This window comes from Pan troglodytes, chromosome 9 (genome assembly GCF_028858775.2).
Source record: "Pan troglodytes isolate AG18354 chromosome 9, NHGRI_mPanTro3-v2.0_pri, whole genome shotgun sequence".
Classification (NCBI taxonomy): Eukaryota; Metazoa; Chordata; class Mammalia; order Primates; family Hominidae; genus Pan; species Pan troglodytes.
The window spans coordinates 128,972,293-128,991,591 of NC_072407.2; the positions used below are offsets into that span (position 1 = coordinate 128,972,293).

The window sequence follows — 19,299 nt, forward strand, 5'->3', positions numbered from 1 at the left end:
GTGGTGTATTTGTGTAATGGAATATGTTAACTAAGAGAAGTAGCTATACAAGTACTGGGGTTGAAAGGCTAGGCCCAGCGTGCCAGAATGTAGCCTCTCCAACAAGGCTGAGTTTTTTATATGGCAGCTCAACGCTCCCAGAGAGAGTGTTGGGTGAACAAGGTAGATGCTTCATGGTCTTTTATGACTTAGATTTGGAAGACACAGCATCACTTCTACACTACTCCATGGGTTGAAGCAGTGTAAGCCTACTGAGATTCAAGGGGAGGGAAATAAACTCTGCCTTTCAGAGGCAGAAGTGTCAAGAATTTGTGTCCATGTTTTATACCTGTGACACAGTCTTACCTCTAGGGAGTAGGAGGTGGAGAAAGAAGATTTTGCTTTTCATTGTATACCTTTCTATATTATTTGATTTATTTAAAAATTGCCTGCATTGGTTTCGAGATTACAAGAGAGATAAAATAAGGAGAAAATAACTGGAGGAAAAGAGAGGCCAGGGGTAGAGCTGCAAGTGGAAGAACAGGTAGAAACAAGGAAGAAAGGCAGATAGACCTGGCAGGGGGTGGTATAGGAGATAGATATGGGATTGATAAATGTGGAGGGTGGTAGCAATTTGGTTTTGTGTTCGTGCTGGGCACACATGGAATAGCCTTCTACCACAGCCCCCCATTGTCTATCTATCCTGCCCTTGGAAATGCTGCTCATCCTTTAAGAAACAACTTGAATGCCATCTCCTCTGTGCAATCTTCTCAGTCATAGCCTGAGCAGTCCCACCCTACTCTGTATTTTCATTGCATTTGTGTGAGTAGACCTGCACAGAGTTCATGCCAGCTTGGCTCTTTCAGTTATCTGAGTGTTCTTCTCTCCCTCTCCAGAAACCGTCCTCAATGGCTGACATAATGTTTTGTCAGGTTCCTACATTTTCACAGTGCCTAGCACTATGTCTTACAGTGGGCAGTGGTATTTTGTAAAATATTTTTTAAATTAAAAATTTCTTATTTAACAAACATTTATACAGTATTTAGTACCTGCTGGGTAATGTCCTCAAATATTGGCTCAATTGCTCTCTCATAACAACCCCCTATAAGACAGGTACTATCATAGCCCTATTTTACAGAGGACAAAATTCATGCATAGAGAGGTCGAGGAACAAGGTCATAAACCTAGTAAATGGTAGAGCTTAGAGTCAATCCCAAATACTTGGCTCTAGTCCACTTAATCACTGCTCTTTCCTTCATCAGGACATAATGAAACATATTTCTAAATTTTCACATCTGAGAGTCAAGAAGAATGTTTCATTATATTTTGTAAAATATACCAGCAACCCATCAGAATTGAAATTCCACGTACAAACCTCTCTCTGGATGGACATGCGGTAAAATAAGTAGAATGGCATTTGGGCTACTTGATGAGAGCTTTAGTATTTAACTTTCTCTTTCTCTTCATTGACTCCAACCTGGACTAGACAAGGCCTCCCAGGCAGTGCAGAAAGATCCCAGAACATGATCAATGCCTAAGAAGGTCTACAGAGGGAACGTTAGAGAAATATCGGAAGAAACCACTAAAAGAAGGGAACAGAGGTTCAGGAAAGGGCTGGGATGTGGGTAGGAAGTAACTTGAAAAAAAATATTCATAGGTATTGTATGAAGCAGTCTTGTGGTTGAAAACTCCAAAATAATGAGGTCACACATTTATTTTTACCAACCTACCTTCCCAATGATTGCAGAGATACTATTATACAAAGAAAGAGAAGTAATCAATTTCCACGTTTGTTATCATGGCTGGTATTAAAATAGAGCAGGGACCTTGGGCAAAGTACTATTTGACAAAGTGTTACAAAGTTGGAAGGAAATAGGGGAGTCAGATAGTTTCATCAGGCCTATTTCCACTTTATTCAGAAGGGGGTTTAAATTAGAGGTAGGGATTGACATGAAGGTTAAGTCAAACACAGAAGTGCTTTGTATCAAGTTTTAGTTCCACTTTGCTTTGAGGTTGCACAGATAGACAGTGAAAATACAGGAGTGTCGAGTATTAGTCCTCTTGCTTGCTTATTGCTTTTTATCATCTCAAAAACTTGGTGCTAATTTCTAACATTCAACATTTATGGACTTCCAGGAACTCATAAATGTCACATCAGGCTGCCTCTTGGTGAATTTTTAATCAACAGGGAGAATTTCAGCTACAAATAGACCAAGAATCAAGAGGCCCGCTATTGATCAGTCAAAGTGGCACTTATGAACCTGAGGTTGAAGCAGTTTGGATAAAAGGATTCTGGGCTTTCTATGGCCCCAGAGACATCTTTTTCCATCAAGTCCAGGTTAGTATCAGATATCCCCTCCAAGTTATTGAATAGTAGCAAATAATATGAGGTCTCCTAAAGGCCCATACGAATAGATATAAATTGAGAAGAAAAGCCAAATGTCTGGCTCAAGCCAAATATCATCTCAGCCAGATATCCTCTGGATGTTACACTCCAATCCCCAAGCAAATGGTCCCATTTTTCCTTCCGTAGAGCAGAATGTCTCCTTGGGTAGTGGGTCAAGGCCCAGATGCCCTGGCTATTCTGTGCCAGACAGGGGCTGACCTCTAAGTCTGAGGCCTTGAATCGTCCCTGTAGAGATACAGAGCGGTGCTTGTTATGTCAGGGATCACTCAGCCCAGTGAATGATGTCTCTCACTAATGCCAAGCCATGAATCATTTGTCTGTGGTACTGTAAAATTAACATGCACCACTATAAATAACTCATCTGTAATGGGCTGTCATTGATGGCTTTTTGGAAAGGTTTGACTCAGGAGTAAGGGTTTTAATGACTGTAATTGAAATTAGATGAAAAGCATCAGTATTGTGCTTTTATCCTGACCCATGCGAGGACAAATTCCATCTTATGTCAAAACAATTATGCTGTGTCAAACCTGAGGGACAGGATGCCGTAGCACTTCTCCTCAGCACCTTGGACTGCTGTCTCCTGAGATGTCACCTGGTGAGTGACACGGCACATGCAAGTCACTCCTCGGTGCTGTTTCTTCACAAAGGGCTCTGCTGTAATGGAGACGGGCATTGCTGGAAAAGCAACCCCACCCCACCTCCCAGATGAGAGCTATTATCAGCAGGAAGGGCCATTATTATTAATAACAAGGACAGTCCTTTGTATAGGGGAATATGGTTTACAAAGCTCTTTCACTTCCATGATCGCATTTAATCTTTACCAAGGCCCCAGAGGTAGGTCAGATGCTACTGCTATTATCATCCTCAGATGTACGAAGGGATGGAGGCCCAGAGAGCTAGGTGACTTGCCCAAGGTCACACAGCTAGTGAGTGATGAAGTAGGAACCAGGAACCTCTGATCTGAAGCGTTTCTACAGCCTAGTGCCCCCTAATGATGGCCTGGTGGTTGGTGTTGAATGTCTTTCTCCTCCGGTCCCACCAGCGTGCTTCTGGCTTCTGTAAAACACTGGATCCTAAGTGATTCTGGGAGACCCTTCTTCTTGATCATTAACAGGAAAATCAAAACAGCTGAGGGAAAAAGTAAACATAGCATATTTTTCACTGACTTGCTGTAATGCCAAACAGCTTTTTCTAGTACAATTTGAGCCATGAGTGGAGGTTTCAAGCAAGTCAGTGAAGAGTTTTTGAAACAGGCTGGAGTGCTTCAGTCCTTTCTTTTCATTTTCCTTCTGGTGTAATAGAGCGCTTCAAGAGTTTCATTTCAGAGGATGCTGAGTATTAGGAGAGGGCTGAACTGTCACAAGGAAAAGTCCCAGGATCAGGGAGCAAGGCCCTCAGGGACACCCCTTCAAAGCCCAGCCCCCTCCACTTTCCCTAAAATCAGAGGCGGCTCTACTCAGGGATTTTCCAGCCCCCTGCCTATGTCCCAGGAAGGCTGGTGCTGAAGTCACTGCCAGGCCCTTCAGCCCTGTGGTGGCTGTTCCTGGCCTTGGTCTCAGGAGACAGACAACCTTAGAAGCAGGAGAAACCATATGCTTCAGCCATTATCTTCTGAACCTCTGGGCCCCAGACAATTAATCGGAGGAGCTGAGCCCACGTGTGTCTCCAGCCCTAACATCTCCCCAACAGAGCCTGTGCCACACCGGTGGAGGTTTGCAAATGAACACGCAGCATACCTTTGTTCATACAGCATGTCACCATTCCCCACCTGGAGACAGCTCTGTAATCCTCCTGTGCAAAAACAACAAGTCCCATGTAGGATTGCGTGCATGGTCTAATTACACGTAACAAAACATCTCGTCTCAGGAGACAAGGAGTGCTTGGTAGTAAATTAAGAGATGCAAAAGCCACTGCGAGCCATGCTGATTAATCCAGCTCTCTAGCAATGGGGAAGGATCCTTGAGAAATGGGTTTGCAGTTGGATGATAATTATATGCCCACTATGGGGGCTTTTCATGTACACTAGCTTTTGTGTGAAGGGGAGGGAATGTGACTGTGATGGAGACTGCAGAGCTGATTCATTCAGTGCTGTGTTGACAGAATGGAAATTGCTCCAGAAAACACTGATACTTATTAAATGGGTAAAACACCAGGGAGCCCACCTGCACTGGCTCGAGACGCCTCACACTCCCGTTTCAGATGGGAGTGCATCTGTGCACACTGAAACCTTTATCCAACTTTGCCCATAAGAATTGTGGATTTATTTGTCTTGCCTTACCCCTTTCAGCACCAAGCTCACAGAGCCACTCTGAGCTCCAGTCCACGGGGACCTCATTGATTAAAGGGAAGACAGAACAAACACTTTAGAAAAACGGAGAAAAACATGCTTACAACTAACGAAAACTATAAAAATAGATGGTGTGTGTCAGGTAGGGGCTAGGGGGAGGGGTACATGCATGGGCACATGCATAATGCTTTATGGTTGATACCCAGTCCTAAGCTTTTAAACAAGATGTGTATTTGTAATTTTGGCTTTGCCACTTCCTAGCAGCCATCTGACTCTCTGGGCTTTAGCTTTCTAATCTGCAATATGGGATTAGCAATTATTTCTGCCCTTCCTACCTTGGGGGTTGTTGTGGAGATCAAGTAGGAAAAGTGATGTGAAAATGCCTTCCAAATGGAAAGCACTGTACAAATGTCACTTTCCCTGATATTAGCACAATGTCTAGCACATAGCAAGTGTCTAATAAATATGCTAGTTGATGGATTGATAGACAGATGCTAAGGGGTGAGAATGGAGTTATTTGAAACATTTGGAAAATTCGAGGGATATTTACTATAAATCATGGATTTTTAGCAGAATTTTTAAATGGGAAGGAGGGGTGGAGCCTTGCTAGGAAGAGCAGAGAAATACTCCTGACTGTAGAGATGAGAAGATCTAAGTGAGAAGAGCATATTTCATTGGCTAGAATCTGAGTAGAGAAGAAGTTGGAGGAAATTAGGTAAAGGGTGGAGAAAAGGATAATTAATGGAAGGCTGAGAGATCAGAGGGTAGATGCTGGGGTAGAGCCTGCCCTTGAGAAAACAGCTGATTGCATGGAGATCTATGAAAAGATGGGCATCCATGCAAAAAATATGGGCATCCATGCAAAAAGATGAGCATACATGCGAAGGTGGGCATCCATGCAAAAAGATGGGTATCCATGCAAAGATGAGCACCCATGCAACAAGATGGGCATCCGTGCAAAAAGATGGGTATCCATGCAAAGATGGGTATCCAGGCAAAGATAGACATCCAGGCAAATGTAGGCATCCATGCAAAGATGGGCATCCATGCAAGGCAAGAGAAAGGCAGGTTGGAGTTGGGGAACAGAATAGACATAATGAAGACATGTAAAGCTCAGGGACAGAATCTTGAATTCTATTGCTTCCAAAATCTTTTGTGGTGGTGACAATTGGGGATTGGTAGATAGGGGATTGGATGGGAATAGACAGGATGGTCAAGAAACTTGATCTCTGACATTGCCCAATAAAGTGCTTATTGGAGGGTCCCATCCCAGTAAATCATTCCAGTATCTTAGGGAATGAAGTAGTTCAAGGATCTTAGTCTACAGCAATAAAATCCCCAAGGAGCTGAAAACAGCCTGTGAACTTTCCAGGGGAGGTGCATCCCCCACATCCCATAACCCCTGCTTTTAATGCATACTTTTCTACAGAGTCTGTAATTCATAAGGATAAGAAAGAAAATACATTTTCACTACAATAGAGAGAACTTCTGTGAGAATGGAACCGTGTTTTGAATGTTTTAATATACAGAAATTGACACCCGTCTGCTTCCTATTCAAAAACCCTCTCTCTGGAATAGCATAACAATGCTTTCTCCTCTATATTTTCCTTGCATGCTGCCACGAACTGCTGTTGTGAAGCAAATCCTTCTGTTGCAATCTTTTATTTTTACCTCCCCCTACCACTTTGTAAATCTCTTTCTTTCTCTAAAATATTAAAGTGTGGCAAAAGCTGCTAAGTGACTAAGAAATGGACCCTTCTGAGTCAACAGATCTGCCCCCCTATATATCTTTGAGTCATAGCTGCTAACATTTCTTGACACAATCCAGTTTTTCTTTTGATTTTTTTTTTTCTCTCCTGGTAGCAAGGCTTACAAAAATTTCAAAGTGTTTGGGGATGGGAGGTTTCAGGCCACCCTTACCATCATCAAGAGCTCCTGACAAGTAGCACAAGAATATGAAATAATATGTTAATTTCTTGGCGCAGCTCAGATACCCCTTTCCTCCTACTGACAAATCATTTTGGGGGGCTATAAACGCTGCTCTTAGTGTGCCTCCAAGAGTTCCAAATAGCCATTTCCATGTGGTGACCACCCACTCCCTGCATGTTCACATCATGGTACAGAGAAGACAGTGGAAATTCAAATCTGCATCCTATACTTACTAGCTGAGATCTTTGAACAAGTCACTTTACCTCTCTGAACCTCAATTCTTCATCTGTGAGATGGAATAAAAATATAGAAGCAGGAGGACCGTTGTGAGATAAAGTGTGATAATGTGTGTGTGCTTAATACCCAAGGGTCTCGCATTAGGTATGAATTCATTCATTTTTCTCCTTTTTCATTTAAAGCCTCTCTCTCTCTCTCATTTTCTCTCTCTCTCCAAAAGCATATATCATCTTTGGATGGATGCATAAGAAATTGACAACAGCGGTTGCTTCTAGAAAGGCTGTAATCTGATATAGAAAGATGATTTTACCTTTCACTGTACAACTTTCATACTATTTGAAATCTTTGCCGTGATCATGTATTGCTTAAAAATATTAAGCAATGTATGTACATTTAGAAATTCTAAGTTCCAAACTCTTGGTCCTTTTTTATCAGTATCCTCTCTTCCTTTCAGTTTGGATGTTTCATATTGAACAGGCACAGAAAGAAAATCCCGCATGTGTTGGTTTCTCTTTTGACATGACAAATATTCACTGTAGGACTTACCTTGCAGTGTAGAAGCCCTCCAAATTTAAGAAGTACTGGGAAATAGATGGACTTTAAGTAATAAAGGGTTGGACAACTGGATAACCATTTGGGAAAAGAAAAAAGTGGATTTATATCCTACACCCTCTCCCAAAATAAACTCCAAACAGATCAGAGAGTTAAATGTAAAAAAAAAAAAAAAAAATGAAACCATGAATGTACTAAAGAAAACATGGTTGAATTACTTTATGAACTAGAAGAAAACATGGATAAATTACTTTATGTGTATGGAGAAAGCTTTGCTAACCCTGACTCAAAATCCAGATTTAATATATGAAAACACTGACAAATTTCATTGTATTAAAACCCAAAATTTTTGGCTGGGTGCGGTGGCTAACGCCTGTAATCCCAGCACTTTGGGAGGCCGAGGCAGGCGGATCACCTGAGGTCAGGAGTTTGAGCCCAGCCTGACCAATATGGTGAAACCTCATCTCTACTAAAAATACAAAAATTAGCCGGGCATGGTGGCACGTGCCTGTAATCCCAGCTGCTCGCGAGGCTGAGGCAGGAGAATCGCTTGAACTCGGGAGGCGGAGGTTGTGGTGAGCCGAGATTGCGCCACTGCACTCCAGCCTGGGCAACAAGAGCAAAACTCCGTTTCAAAAAACAAACAAACAAACAAACAAACTCGCCCCGAATTTTTGCATGGCAAAAACTTCACAAATTCAAAAGACAAGTAACTAAATTGGAAAGAGTATATGCAATAGCCATTACAGAGAAAGGGCTAATATCCCCCTAATACACATAGAACATTTGAAAATCAAGAGATGAAAGTCCAAAAACTTGAAAGAAACATAAGCAAAATAAATAGCTGTTCCACAGAAAAATGTATGCAAATGGCTTTTAAACATACAAAAAATTACTCAAACTTACTTATAATAAGAGATATAAAAACAAAATTACACTTAAGATACTATTTTTTGCCTCTTAGATTGGCAGAATTCTAAAGGTTGACAACACACACTTTCAGTGAGTCTGTCAGGGAACAGACACACTCATAAATTGCTGCAGAGAGTGTAAAATGATCGGTTTCCAGGGAGAAGAATGTGGTATAGCTAGGAAAACTATGCATTTACCCTTTGACTTAGCACTTCTTCTTGTTGAGATTTACTGTGAGATACATTTCCACAAACATGAACCACTAGTGATAAGGTAATTTTTAGAGACGTTATTTATTGTAACAAAATGTTGGAATTGTTGTTGCCCTTCTGTAGTAGATAAGTTGCATATCTGTGGTACATCCATACAACACAATGCACACAATGTAAAAAAGAATAAAGCATCTGTCTATGAACTGATAAGAAATGATTTCCAGGATATGTTGTTAAGGGCAAGAAGCAAGATGTTAACGAATACATATAGTATGTTATCCTTTGTATAAGAAAAAAAGAAAAAAACCCTCTAAATCCATGTACTTATTTGCTTATTTTTTCCAAAAAAAAATGTAGGATGCATGAAACAGAGTCTGATGAAAATGGTTGCCTATTTCGGGTGTGTGGGAAATGGGTGGCAGGGTTAGGGATGGTACTGAGTCTTTTTTGAATATACCTTTTAATATAACTTTGACATATAAATCATATAAATGTTTTATATACCGTATGTTAAAATGAAATTAAATCAAATCAGTAAGGGTGAATACAAAGCAAATCTTAAAGCTGAATATAAAATGAAACAAAGAAAGCCAACTATATATCAAATTGACAACCTAACTGTACAGAAAGTGAATAACTAATTCAAAAACTTTTGAATGCAGCATTCTGACTGTACATTCTTAGTGGGTGATAGTCTAAAAAAAAAAGATCTGTAACAGCATCTTAAATGTATTTAGTCAGCTTGTTGTTGGTAGTTGTTTTGGTACAGTAATCCCCAAACTATTCTGAATATGTTGTAGGACTGAGCCAATGAGTTAAACATATTGATGGTGTTAGGAATCAGAGAGAAGGAGTATGCAGACATAGGATAGGGAAAGATGAGGAAGAATCCTGGATGTTTAATTCCAATGAGAAGAATCAGTCTAAACTCAGATGTGTCCATTGAAATGGCCTAGAAGCAACAAACTCCAGTGGCAATCAGTTCACTTAACACTCACACTTGGTTTCTTGTTTTTAATTGGCTTAAAACAACAATAAACATGTATTACCCTCATAGTCTATGTGTATCAAACATTTGGGAGTGGCATAGATGGACAGTTCTTGCCCAGGATCTTTTGCGATGTCATCTGAAGGCTGACCTGGAGCTGGCTGGATCTACTTCCAAGATGGCTTATCCCATGGCTGGCAAGATGATGCAGGTTGCTGCGCAGAGGCCAGTGTCTGCCCACATGCCCTTCTCCACAGGCTGCTTGAGTGCCCTCACAGCATGGCGGCTGGCATCCCCCAACTGAGTGAGCAATCCAAGAGAGGCTAAGGCTGACACTGGGATGTCTTTTATGACCTAGCCTCAGCAGTCCCACACTGTCACTTTCACAGTATTCTGTTGATCACACAGAACAGCCATGATTCAGCGAGACAGGACTACATGAGGGTATGAACAGCAGGCAGCAAGGATCATTTAAGCTGAGAGCTAAAGGCTGAGTAAAGCAGCTAGTCGAGTGAAGAGAGTGAAAGAAGTACACTTCTTATAAGTTGTGGGACAGAACTTAGAAATAAGTTTATATGACTAGGACGTAAAGATGAGGCCTGATGTGTGGCAGTTCTTGCAAGTTTTGTTAAGAAGCTTAGTTTTTATAATAAAGCCAATAAAGCATCAAAGTGTTTATATTTTAGTAAGATCACTCCGGCTATTACATGGAGGGTGGACTGAAGGAACAAGGACAGGGAACAGGAATGGCAGTAAAGAAACCAGGAGACTATTGAGATGATCCTGACAAGAAATGGCAACTTGGACTACAGCAGTGGCAATAGAGGTGAGAAAACTGGGCAAGTGCTGAGAGACTTAGGAGACAAACATACATGACCCAATGTTTGGATATATGGATCACACATTAGAGAGGAATCAAGGCTGGCTCTGAGGTTTTTGACTTGTGCTTATGAAAGGAACAGCAGGTTTGGGGATTAAAAAAAGTGTATTTAGCATGTTGAGTTTGTAGTGCTTACACACATGGAAATGTCCAGTAAGCAGTGGGCATATGGGACCTGGGATCAGGACATATGCCTGGACATCAGAACTTATGGTTACCAGAATACCCAGATCTTAGTTCCTAAATACCATTCCCTGCTAAAAGAAACCAACACTTCTTGGAGACAGGGCTAATTACAGTTCTGCAGCCTGGAACATCTTCTTGTCCCAGAAAGCAAAGGAGAGCTGAAAGACAGATGGAGGCTTATCAAAAAAAGTCATGAGCTGGCTTGAAGGAGTCCTCGCTAGTTAAACTTGAGACAATGTGAGCATCAAAAAGAATAATGATGGTAATGGAGTATAGCATAATAAACATAGAGTCCAATGGGATACTAAAAAATTAAAATTAAAGTTAGCATTTTAAAAAGTGGTACAATCCAAGTAAGATCTGTAGTCTAGTTCATCACGTTGTGCCAGAGTCAATTTCCTGGTTTTGATAACATAATATGGAAGGTGTTATTATCACTAGGGGAAGATAAGTTTGGGGTACGCTGGATCTGTCTGTAATATTTTTGCAACTTCTTGTGGGCTTAGTATTATTTCAAGATAAAAAGTTAACAAAAAAAAGTATATGTGTATGTGTGTTGGTGGTGGTATTCTTCACGGAAAAATTTCAGCCTTTACTTGTAGAAGTGATAGAATTAGAAGAGGTAGCATTTGCAGCAACCAATGGAATAATTGATTCAGGCAAAGGTCATTAATGCATGAGTGAATGCTATTAGAGAATGGGATAGTCCCATCGTCTCACTCCCTGGATTATTCATTACCTACAGAGGGTAATGGAGCATCTATGGTGGAGAAATCTGGCTAACATCACCCTAACCAAGTAACAGAAGGAAATGACTGCCTCACTAGTTCCTGCTCCTGAACTTTTGACACCCATGTAGGATTATTGTCAATATTGACACAAAATGGCATTGTGAACTTCCTGATGTGCTGGGATGAAAAATATGCAACACCACCTAGGTAGTATTTATGCCAAACATGTCTAATCTGAATTCAATAATGAAGAAACAAATGTAGAAATTTAGATTAGAGGACATTCTACCAGACAACTGGCCTGAACTCCAAAACTATCAGCCATGAAAGATAAAATAAAGTGAAATAAAAAAATAAGTAACAGACCATTCTAGATTAAATAGACTAAGGAGACTAAAGACAATGACATGCAATAGATGATTTTTTTTACTGGATTCTGGATCAGAAAAAGAGTTATAAAGAACATTATTAAGACAATTAGAAAAATGTATATATAGACAGTATTTTAGGTAATATTATTGTAATAATATCTTGGGAAGTAAATGTCTTGGTAATGCAAAAAACATCATGCTTGTGTAGGATAATACCCTAGTTCTTAGAAAATTTAAGATATCTGTAACTAATTTTCAAATGGTTTAGCAAAAATATTCAATTGAGGGAGACATACACACACACACACAAACAGATCAAAACGTTAACAATGAAGGAGAAAGAAAAATGAGTTTTCACCATATTTTCAACTTTCTGCAGGTTTTAAAATTTTCAAAATAAAAACTTGGGGAAAATATGATAAACTGGCATTAGTTTATCTATAAATTATGTCGTTATCCTGCATCCAAATTGGAATTCCTTCCCTTTCAGTTCATCCCTTTCCCCACATCTCAGCATCATATAGCAAGAGTTGCATGGGGCCTCATGGCCCAGTGGGGCCCAGGCTCGAACAAATTTGCAGAGAAGTTTTGCAGCCTGCTGCCACCTCTGGGCTCTGCTGCTGCACAAGCAGGGACTGTTCGTGGAAGCTGTTTGGCTCATCACTGAACCTAAAAGAGTGTCTGGGGAGCTTCAGGGCCTCAGTGGCCTAAGACTTCATGAGCCCTGCTGCTTAGAGAGTTAATGCCTGAGACTAAAATCTGGGGTAACAGGACAGATTTCTGCTCGGCAGCAAAAGCTGCCCCAGCCTTCCTTATAAAATGGAGACTGCAAATAAAGTTCATTGTTTCCAGGAGAAAGGTGTACACCAACCACTGTTTTTTTTGAGACAAAGTCTCACTTTGTCACGCAGGCTGTAGTGCAGTGGGGCAATCTCAGTTCACTACAACCTCCGCCTCCCAGGTTCAAGCGATTCTCCTGCCTCAGCCTCCTGAGTAGCTGGGATTACAGGCGTGTGCCACCATGTCCAGCTAACTTTTGTATTTTTAGTAGAGACGTGGTTTCACCATGTTGGTCAGGCTGGTCTCGAGCTCCTGACCTCAAGCAATTCACTCACCTCGGCCTCCCAAAGTGCTGGGATTACAGGCATGAGCCACTGCTCCCGGCCCACCAACTGCTTTTGGATGGGTCCACTATTACTGTGGAATATTCACATAACCAGCCATGACCATCTAACCAGACAATAAACCAACCAATAAATGCATCTACTCATTCAACACATATGTGCTGGGTTGCTTGCTTTGTACTGTATATTGGAGCTGCAAAGATAAGACACAGTCCATTCTACTAAAGAATGGATTGGCCAGGCGTGGTGGCTCACGCCTCTAATCCCAGCACTTTGGGAGGCCAGGGCGGGCGGGTCACCTGAGGTCGGGAGTTTGAGACCAGCCTGACAAAAATGGAGAAACCCCGTCTCTACCAAAAATACAAAATTAGCAGGACATGGTGGCGCATGCCTGTAATCACATCTACTCCAGAGGCTGAGGCAGGAGAATCCCTTGAACTTGGGAGGCGGAGGTTACAGTGAGCCAAGATCGCGCCACTGCATTCCAGCCTGGGCAACAAGAGTGAAACTCCATCTCAAAAAAAAAAAAAAAGAGTGGATTGTGTATCTGGGGAACACAGACTACAGATTATTGCCACACAATAATTGGTAAATGCATGGTAGCAATTTTCATATTGTAGCACCGAGGTAGTGCACCTAACCTAAATTAGGAGGGGAAGGCATGAGAGAAAACTTCTTGGAGAGAAAGAATATTTTCTTTCACTTTTAAAACTGTTTCCTTTTGTCCCCAAAGTTAAAAACAGACCAGGAACTAGGGCCCACAGTAGGAGAGGGGTGAAAACTGGTTTTAAAAGTTTTATCAGGCTTCTTTCATTTTTTTTCCATCTCTGCAGTTGGGCTAGGGTGATCATCTCATCCTCATTTGCCTGGGACTTGCCTGGTTTTAGCATTGAAAGTCTTGAGTCCCAGAAAACCCTTAGTTCTGGCCAAACTGGGACCATGGGTCACCCTATGACCCTCCCACCTTACCACAGAAACTTTATGTTATGAAGAATCGCATGTGACGAAAGAATTGAATAACATGCTAGCTCTGAGAATTCTGAAGTGGATGAAGAGAAATGAGAAGGGTAAAAAAGCCAACCTCATTTCTTCATTTTCCACACAAATCAGATAGTGAGTAAGCATGGTGCCTGGAGGGCTTGCTTCTCCTGCCCACTGTACCTTGTTGCTGCACTCCCTTCCTCCTGGAATGTTCTCCCCTCTTCGTAAGTATATTCAAATCTTCCCCATCCAGGCCTAGCTGAAACCTTTCCCAACTGTTCTAGCTGAAAATTATCTCCTCCATCCCCTACCCTGTGAAATGTGGGTGCTTATTTTCGGTGTGCTCTTGTGGTACACGGCAACTCCTAGAGTTAAAAAGAGCCATAGAGAACTCGAAAGGAGTTCAGAAATTTATGGATTCACGTGTGGCTTCATTCATGCTTTCATTTGTTCATAACTAGTTCTTAGAAAATTTAAGATATCTGTAACTAACTTTCAAATGGGTTAGCAAAAATATTCAACTGAGGGAGATAAATACACAAACACAGAGAGAAAGAGAGAGAGAACACAAACAGATCAAAACGTTAGCAATCAAGGGGAATGAAAGATGGGTTTTCACTATATTTTCAACTTTCCACAGGTTTAAAAATTTTCAAAATACAAACTTGGGGAAAATACAATGAACTGACATTAGTTCATCCATAAATTATGTCATTATCCAGCATCTAAACTGGAATTCCTTCCCTTTCAGCTCATCCCTTTCCTCACATCTCAGCATGATATAACAAAAGTTGCCTGGGGCCTCATGGCCCAATATGGCCCAGGCCTCAAACAAATCTGCAGAGAAGTCTTGCAGCCTGCTGCCACCTGGGCACGGGAGATTCCAAGATGAATTGGGTCCTATCCTTGAGGAGTCCCTACATGTTAGGGAGGTTGTTGGATACATGAGCAGATAAAACACATGGCAGAACGTGTTGGATGGAGGCTGAGCACCGGTGGGCAGTCATTACTGGAGCAGATACTGACAGCGGTAGATACTGTGCTATGTGCTAAAGGGGTAAAAAGACCTTTAAGGTGTTACAATCAGTGTAGGGTGAGCAGCAGATCTGAAAACACATGATTTTAATACCATATGGTAAGTGCTACAGAAAACATAAGCCTAAGGTCTCTGAGGATGCAAACAGGAATATTAAGCAAAGCAGAGGACTGAGTCAGGACCATGGGGATTGAGGATGTGGCAGCCGAGCTCATTGGTAGGAGGTCTGCAAAAAAGATGATAAGGGCACAGGGAGGGATTGGCAGATTAGGGACATATTTAGCAGAGCAAATCAGTGGGGCTTCGTGACTGATTATAAGCACAGGGAAAATCTTGTGCCTTCTTGTGTTGTGTCTTCTGGGATGTCTCGTACAGTATGCTGCACATGGTAGGTGTTTAGCATATACCTATTGATTGAGTTAGCTGAGACATTAGGCAGAGTCTGAAAACTCCTCAGACTGAGAAATGGCATTTAAATTTTGTGTGCATCTGTGTGTGTGTGCAAGAATTATAAAATGCAACAAATTTTAGGAAATGCTGTAATGCTGTTGTGGACTCTTCTTGGAAAGTAGTTATGGCATGAAGAAAAGCAAGAGGGCCCAGTAGAAGAAATATTTCTCTTTATATCTTTGTCCTGTTTCTTCATTATCTGTAAGTCCCATCCTTATTCATTTAGAACTGATTAAGAAGTAAAGTAAAATTAAAATATGTAAGTGTCCTATCTCCCCATCCCTTCTATCTCAACATATGCATGAGCTTGTGCACACACACAGACACACACACACAGATTTTTTTTTTTTTTTTTTTTTTTTTTTTTTTTTTGAGATGGAATCTCACTCTGTAGCCCAAGCTGGAGTGCAGTGGCGCCATCTTGGCTCACTGAAACCTCTGTCTCCCGGGCTCAAGCAATTCTCATGCCTCAGCCTCCCGACTAGCTGGGACTACAGGCACACACCACAACGCCTGGCTAATTTTTTTATTTTAGTAGAGACGGGGTTTTACCATGTTGCCCAGGGTGGTCTCAAACTCCTGAGCTCAGGCTATCCGCCTGCATTTGCCTCCTAAAGTGCTGAGATTACAGGTGTGAGCCACGGTGCCTGGCCACACACATAGATTTATTGTTTATTTTGTCTTCTGTGCTGAGTTAATATATTCTCTCTATAGTCAAAATATAAATTTATGTGGTTGGGAGTGGCATGGACCTTTACACATGGGCTTTAATAAATATGCATGGATGTCGACCTCCAGGGTCACATTATCATTTGCGTGGATTTGAAGAGGAGACACAGGACATTGCTGGATTCAGACGAACAGCTCCAATCTCCAATCTCTCACCCTTCTCCTTGAATTGCTAGGAGGGGTGGAAAGAGAGAGCACAGAGAAAAGTTCCCCTTCTGCCTTTGCATCTGTGCCAGAGACGTCCCAAAGCACTTCTCAATCTGTTCTCTTCTGTGTGTGCCTCTCACACACCTGCCTGCTGGGTGCTGCTGCAGCGTCAGCAGCTCCAGGGGCTGGTCTGCTGCAGATGGACCCGGCACAGCAGCTCTGGTTCCTCTGAGGTCCCATGGCCAGAGGCAGAGACAGAAAAGTGAAGGTTATAAGTGGGGACAGAAGATAGGCTCTGGATGCTCCAACAGAAGTTGGGTGTTGGGGGGAGGGCAACTGCTTTTGTCTGGTTGTCTTGGCTTCTACTTGGAGAAATGCAGAATTCTTCAGTTGTCAACATTGTTACTATAACATTTGAATCTTGGGATACTGTAGCTAGGACTCAGGTGCCACCTAGGAATCAAAGGAGGCCAAGTCCTCCCTTCTTTTCAGCCCCTGGGTCACTGGATGCTTTCCACTACACCCTTAGTCATAAGGGCCGTCTGTAACACACGTGGTGTGTTAATAGCTATGGAACACTGCCAGTGTGGGGGCGCTAGGCTATGCACCCTATATGTATCATGATATTTCATTTAGTTATACCAGCATTTTAAGGCAAGCATTGCTATCCTTGCTTTACAGTTGAGGAAATCCGAGTCCTCAAGGCCAGTAAGTAGTAGAGTCAGGATTTAATTCCAGGGTGGCCAGGCTGCAAAGCCTCTGCTGCCCTGTCTCCCACCAGGTATAGAACACCACATTAGCACTGGGCTGAGTAGGGCAGCTCTTTATATCACAGGGCTATCTTTGGACCCTATTAGGTCATAAATTGGTTGAGAGTACAGACCATGCCTTATAATTGTTTTATGACACAGTCTCATTACCTGTGAAAAACAGAGCTAATCTTTCTGTTTATTCTCCAGTGAGTCAAACCAAATAATGTCCATGTGAGCCTTTGAAATATGGTGGAGAAAGTGGGATTAGGGCCTCAGGCATGAAGAAGAGCCCATGCAGCTCCTCTGGAAACCTACCCTCTGTCTTCTCAATGCCCTATTAGAACTCGCTCAGTTCTTCTGCAGATTCCTCCTGGCGTTCGGTGCCGGATAAACAGTCTCTCAAATTTCTTACATGTTATGAGGCATTGAAGATGACTCTGTATAATCAAATATGCCATTCCACATCTCATTTGTAATTTCACAATTTAGCTCTCTGCACCATTTAAGCACATATAGAGCCTCTAGAGAAATCCTTATTTTTTTGCTAAGGCTTTTATATGTGAGTTTTGTGCTGATTTTGATCTTTGCTGTATCTAATAAGATTTTCCCAAAGTTTTCTCACCACAAAAAGCTTTATAAAATATAAGGAACCATGGAAATAAACCTTGGCCTATTACAAAATCAAGATAGGCCAAGGAAGTATCAGGTAAGAGGACCAGATTAGAAGCTGAATGTTCATTTTCCTCTTGTGTCTATTCCTTTTGTGTTTGGTTTGACTGGGTCTCTGAAGAATGCTCAGACTGCTTTACAATTATGCAGTGTGTGGCAATTTACAAAGCACATCTTCATTCATTATATTTGGTTTGAGTTTTACAACCACCTTAGCAAGTGGGGCAGGGCAATTATTATCATGCCCATGTTACAGATGCGGAAACTGAGGATTGGAGAGGTTAAGTGACTTGCCTAATCCACTTAGCTAATGATAAGAATTAATTAATCAACTGCAAGTCAAAGAATCAAATATAGATTTTCTAATTACAAGTTTGGTGTCTTGTCTCCCTGCTAATCCAGTCTGCCTTCCTAGTGGGAGTACTTTGTAGCTGCTGAGCTGAGATTTCTGAGAGGAGATTGTGATGTCTGAAGTTTACTGCCCATTTAGTTCTGGAATCCATCCACTTCTCTTCACCCCCAGTGCCACTCTCCCAGAGCCAGCCACTGCCATCTCTCACTTGAGTCACTGCTAGAGTCCTCCATTGGTTTCTCTGCTTCTGGTCTCACCTCACTCGGGTCTAATCTTCATATTGCAGTGTAAATGACTTTCTTTTTTTTGAGACGGAGTCTCACTCTGTTGCCCAGGAGGGAGTGCAGTGGCGCAATCTCAGCTCACTGCAACCTCCACCTCCCCAGTTCAAGCAATTCTCCTGCCTCTGTCTCTAAGTAGCTGGGATTAAAGGCACGTGCCACCACGCCTGGCTAATTTTTGTATTTTTAGTAGAGACGGGGTTTCATCATGTTGGTCAAGCTGGTCTCGAACTCCTGACCTCCTGATCCGCCTGCCTCTGCCTCCCAAAGTGCTGGGATTACAGGCGTGAGCCACCCGCGCCCAGCATAAGCGACTTTCTTAAGTAAAAAAGAAAAATTATCCAGATGCTCCTTTTCTTAAAACACTTTGATTTCTCCCATGATCTTTAGAAAAACATCCAAACTCCCTCACATGGTCTACAAGGGTCTGCATGAATTGACGCTGCTTGCTTCTCTATCCCCACCTCCTGACACCCCCAGCCCCTTCCCACCACCAAACTCTCTCATGTTGGTATCTTTGTTCTCTTCTTCTTATGACTCATTGTCATCTTCCCTCTGCTTCATTTTTTTTCTCTGATCATGTTTAATAATTTTGGAACAATTTGTAACCAGCTCCCCACAAAAACTTATTTATAATTTGTAATTATCATCAGTAGTAGTAACGTTTATTTTTGCAGCACGGCTTAGAGTTTATAAAATGTCAATATTACTTCTGATGATTAGCATAACTGTGATGGGCAGGGATCAGATTTATAAATGGAGGCACTGAGTCTTGAGGATATTAAGGAGCTCGCCCACCTTCATGTCATGAGTAAGTATTAGACTCAGCACTTGGGAATCAAGTCTTGAGAATCTAGTTCACGCAACATCATGCAACCTGTCTGCCTTGTTTATTAGCTTCTATAAAGCATTTTCAGGCAGACAGTATAAGGCGCCATGGAAAACTGGGCTGCATTTCATGGACTAGAATGATTTACATGAGAGGTGTTCCCAGGCAGAAGGATGAGAGGCACAAAGAAAGGGTGAGAAACAATGGTCTGAAACAGCCAGCACATGGGCTCATTAACCTCTTCTATATAATTGCTCATCTCTCCTAGCTCCCTGCTG

The 19,299-nt window shown here is 41.8% G+C and overlaps 1 long non-coding RNA gene across 5 annotated transcripts in view; it reads left to right on the forward strand.

The window, feature by feature from the left end:
- LOC104001367 (uncharacterized) overlaps nucleotides 1-19,299 on the forward strand; it is a 77,174-nt gene that overhangs the window by 11,620 nt on the left and 46,255 nt on the right. For 4 of the 5 annotated variants that reach the window (XR_010147345.1, XR_008537903.2, XR_008537904.2 and 1 more), the window contains exon 2: nucleotides 2,116-2,317. The exons of the other annotated variant lie outside the window; for it this stretch is intronic. This is a non-coding gene — a long non-coding RNA (uncharacterized LOC104001367). The remainder of the gene's footprint in view (nucleotides 1-2,115; nucleotides 2,318-19,299) is intronic. 5 annotated transcript variants of the gene reach the window in all.